Source organism: Triticum urartu, chromosome 2 (assembly GCF_003073215.2).
Source record: "Triticum urartu cultivar G1812 chromosome 2, Tu2.1, whole genome shotgun sequence".
NCBI classification, from domain to species: Eukaryota; Viridiplantae; Streptophyta; class Magnoliopsida; order Poales; family Poaceae; genus Triticum; species Triticum urartu.
Window position 1 is genome coordinate 522,351,311 of NC_053023.1, and position 5,375 is coordinate 522,356,685.

The window sequence follows — 5,375 nt, forward strand, 5'->3', positions numbered from 1 at the left end:
AGTGGCTCAGGTGTAATAAGGCCAAAGATGAGCAATATTCCACGGCCGGCGGGTCTCCTCCTCCGACGTGTGTGAGTCCTTGTGGTATCGAACATCGATAAGGTAGTATGACCCGTTGATTTTTGCTGACCAAAAAGGGCCCTTCCCAAGGTGGGGATAGCTTGTGCATATCAGTTTGATCCTGGATAAGCCGGAGCACCAAATCGCCTTCTTGAAAGGTCCTGGTTTTAACCCGGCGGCTATGATAACAGTGCAGATCCTGCTGGTAAATCATCGAATGAGCCGCCGCAAGGTCGCACTCCATCCAAAAGGTCAATAGCATCATGACATGTTTTTTCATTATCAGCTTCAACATAAGCCGCCACACGGGGCGAGTCATGACGGATGTCACTAGGGAGAACCGCCTTTGCTCCATAAACCATGAAGAAAGGCGTGTAACCCATAGATCTGTTGGGGTGGTATTGATGCTCCATAACACTGAGGGTAATTCCTCCACCCAACAGCTCGGCGTCCTCTGCAAAGGGACCATAAGCCGGGGCTTGATGCCTCTCAAGATTTCTTGATTGGCTCTCTCAGCTTGACCATTGGACTGGGGCTGAGCCACTGATGATACATCAAGTCGAATATGCTCTCGTTGACAAAACTCTTTCATAGCACCCTTGGACAGTTATAATGTTGTGGGGAAAACCAAAATGGAAAATCACCTTTTTGATGAATTGAACTGTTGTTGCCGTGTCACACTTACTAACCGGCTCTGCTTCCACCCACTTTGTGAATTTGTCAACCGCCGCCAAAAGGTGGGTCTTTTTATCCTAGGATCTTTTGAAAGGCCCAACCATATCAAGCCCCCAGACTGCAAATGGCCAAGCAATTGGAATCATCCTCAATTCTTGAGACGGTACATGAGCTCATCTTGAAAATTTCTGACAACCATCACATTTACTGACCAAATCTTCTACATCAGCATGAGCCGTCAGCCAATAAAATCCATGACGAAAAGCCTTGGCCACGAGAGACTTAGAGCCGGCATGATGAACACAATCTCCTTCACGAATCTCTCATAGGATCTCATGACCTTCTTCAGGAGAAACACAACGTTGAAATGCCCACGTAACACTACGATGATGCAACTCTCCATTGACAATAGTCATTGACTTAGACCGCCGGGTTATCTGCCTGGCCAAAGTTTCATCTTCAGGTAACTCGCCCCGGGTCATGTATGCCAAATATGGGACTGTTCAATCAGGAATAGCATGAAGAGCCACCACTAGCTGTGCCTCCAGGTCAGGAATAGCAAGATCTTCCTCTGTAGGCAGTTTGACGGAAGGATTATGCAAAATATTAAGGAAAATATTGGGTGGTACCGGCTTACGCTGGGATCCCAACCGGCTTAAAGCATCAGTCGCCTCGTTTTTCCTTCGATCAACATGCTCTACTTGATAGCCCTTGAAGTGACCAGCAATAGCATCAACCTCTTGGCGATAAGCCGCCATGAGTGGGTCCTTAGAATCCTAAGTGCTAGAAACTTGCTGAGCTACTAAATCTGAGTCACCAAAACACCTCACCCAGTTTAAGTTCATCTCCTTAGCAATCCGAAGACCATGGAGGAAGGCCTCATACTCAGCTGCATTGTTAGTACAAGGGAAAACATCAACCTTAAAACATAACAAAATTTATCACCTCCTGGGGAAGTTAAGATAACTCCAGCCCCCGAGCCTTCCAACTTCCTGGATCCATCAAAGTGAATAGTCCAATATGTGCTATCCGGCCTCTCCTCAGGCATCTGCAGCTCTGTCCAATCATTGATGAAATCCACAAGTGCTTAAGACTTGATGGATGTGCGAGGCATATACTTCAAACCATGGGGTCCAAGCTCAATGGCCCACTTGGCTACCCGACCTGTGGCTTCTTTGTTTTGAATAATATCCCCTAAAGGAGCATAACTAACCACAGTGATGGGATGACCCAGAAAATATTGCTTCGTATTTTGACTAGCCATGAACACCCCATATAAAAGCTTCTGCCAATGCGGATACCTCTGCTTGGACTCAATGAGCACCTCACTGATGTAGTAAACCGGCCTCTGAACTGGATATTCCTTGCCTGACTCCTTCCTTTCCACCACAATTGCCACGCTGGCAGCTCGGTTGTTGGCAGCCACATAAAACAACAGAGGATCTTTATCAATGGGAGCAGCAAGAACCGGCGGCTCAGCCAACTGTTTCTTCAAGGCCTCAAACGCCTGATCAACAGCATCACTCCAGACAAAGTGATATGTCTTCTTCATCATCTGGTAAAGAGGGATAGCCTTTTCGCCCAACCGGCTTAAGTCCACAATACGACCCGCCAGACACTAAACATCATTAATACATGCCAGTTTAGCCAGGGAGGTGATGGCCTGTAACACTCCAGATGTAATTTACCTTATTTGTATCCCAACTCTTGCCGTTTCCGGCCTAAGTTATTTTATTTTCCTTGGTGTCGGGTTTTTGTCTTCGTGTGTTGTTATCTTTTTCATGCATCTCATATCATGTCATCATGTGCATTGCATTCGCATATGTGTTCATCTCATGCATTCGAGCATTTTCCCCGTTGTCAGTTTTGCATTCCAGCGCTCCTATCTCCTCCGGTGGTCCTTTCTTCCTCTTTTCGTGTGTGGGGGTTGATCTTTATTTTGGTACCGTAGTCGGACCATGAGTGTATTGGATGATTGTAATGTTATTCATGTATTTGTGTGACGTGGCGAGTGTAAGCCAATTATGTATCCTTCCCCTTTTATATATTTACATGGGTTGTTGTGAAGATTACCTTACTTGCGACATTGCTTTCAATGCGGTTATGCCTCTAAGTCGTGCTTCGACACGTAGGAGATATAGCCACATCGAGGGTGTTACAAGTTGGTATCAGAGCCTTCCCCGACCTTAGGAGCCCCCTGCTTGATCGAATCGTTGGTGTTGTTGAGTCTAGAAAAATGTTTTGAGTCATTTAGGATTATATATATATATATCGGAGAGTTAGGAATTCTTTTTACTCCCCTGTCCCTTCAACGCTCTGGTAATGCATCCTGACATAGAGTTTTGACTCTTTTATTCTCAAATTTCACTAAAAAAAATTAGGTTCATGCGGGTATCTTGGAATCGTTCCGATCGATTTGTGACGAGAACATTGTTCTTGGTGCCTCCTATCATTTAGGGGTTGTGGCAGTGTCCCGGGGAGTTGAGCTCCGAGGTGTTGTCATCACAATTTTATCGTTGAGATTCTAGAATACCTGAGTTTCGTCGACATCGAAAATCTCTTTTATGAAGTTGTTGGTGAGATAACCTCGACGCCACCCAGTACTGGGGCGGGAGTTCGGGAGTATTGCCATAACTCGTATAACAGATGCTTTTCGAAGGTTGAGGTAAATGATTTCCGAAGTTTTTCTCGGTTATGTGTTGAAGGATTGATACAGCTGGATGTAGGATTTGCTAGATTTGGGTGAGATATTATGCTTCCCCTGTATCCCCAACACCTGATTGCATAACCGGAAAGGTTCGGGAGTTTCATAGGTGGGAATTCTTGTAGCTCTAGTTCTTCTTCCATGGATATTTGGTTTGGGATTGGGTAATCCTCACCAAGTATTCGTTCTTGTTCCGTACCTTGTTGTTTTTCTTCTACCTAAATTCTAAGTGGCTTCTCAATTTATGGATACGTGACCATTTCAATTGGAATGCATTCGTTCATTTTGTTCTGATGTGAACACTATATGTTGCAATTTCAACCTGTTTGATTCAGCTTCAATATTTGTCTGTCAATGTGCTAATGGATGTCAACCTCTTCAGGATGGCTCCTCCAATGCGCACGACTCCGAATCCTGATCCGCCACCACCACCTCCACCTCCGGAGGCATGGCAAGCTGTGATGGCCGCTACCAATGCAAACACGCAGCTGATCATGCAACTTTTTCAAGAGCGCAACCAAGGGAACCAGGGTCATGGAAACAATCAGAATCAGTTTGCTACACTCAACCAGTTCCTTGCTAACCAGCCAAAGACCTTCAGCAATTGTGTTGAGGCACCAGACGCTGATGATTGGCTCATGGACATATGCAAGCATTTTGAGTGCAGTAACGTCAGGCCTGAGGACTTTGTCAAGTTCGCTTCCTTCCAACTCAAGGACCAAGCTGCAGAATGGTTTTAGCAGTACAAAGATTCCAGAGGAGGCCGTGTGATTACCTGGGATGAATTCCGTCAAGACTTTAAAGCTCATCATATTCCTCAGAGTGTGGTTGAAAGCAAGCGTGAGGAATTCCGCAACCTGAACCAAGGCTCCATGTCTGTTTACGAGTACAACAAGATGTTTCAGAAGCTCGCCCGTTTTGCTAAGCAAGACGTCCCTGACGAGAAGAGCATGATATACCAGTTTAGGGGTGGTCTCAGAGAAGAAATCCAGCTAGCTCTTGTCCTCTTTGAGCCCAAGAGGTACGATGAGTTTTACAACATGGCAATGAAGCAAGAGACTGCTCAACTGAAGTGCGATGCTTCCAAGAAGCGAGTCAGAGATGCTACTCCTTCTTCCTAAACTCAAGTGGCTAAGCAGCAGAAGTATTAGCTTCCTCCTCCTCCGTTCCGTCAGCCTTATCAGCAGAAGAGCAAAGGTGGCAGTGGATCTTCCCACCCACCCAACCCTGGCTTTCAGAACAAGACTTCGTCTCAAACTCCAAGATCGAGTGCTCCGTATCACCGTCCTCTTTAGGAGGTCACGTGCAACAAGTGCCAACAGAAGGGTCACTATGCCAACAAATGTTTCAATCAGAGGCGTCTCCCTCCTCCTCCTCCTCCTGTGAGATCGGCAAGTACAGCTGTGGTCAAGCATAACCCCAAGTCTGCTAAGGTCAACTTGTTGAACGCAGCTCAGGCAGAGGACTCGCCAGATGTGATTATGGGTAACCTTCCTGTTAATGACATTCCCACAAGAGTTCTTTTTGATACTGGTGCATCTTTGTCATTTTTATCGAAGCCTTTTGCATCCATGCATGATGTGCATACTATTGATTTGCCTAAGCCGGTAGCGGTTTCTTCTTCGGGTTTGTTCATGAACACCAAAATGATGGCTCCGGATGTTACTATCACGTTAGGTGACTACAAGTTTCTATCCTCTCCAGTGGTCCTTGGTAACTCAGATATTGATCTTATTCTTGGAATGGACTGGCTTTCTAAGCACAAGGCTCAGGTTGATTGTGCTGCCAGGCAGATTCAATTAACTCATTCGTCTGAGGATGTAATTGTCTTTGCCGCTAATGACGATACCATCCGTCTGTTTTCTCTCAATGAGAAGGGTGAACTGGATGCCATCTCTCAAATTCCAGTCGTTTTCGAATATCAAGATGTCTTTCC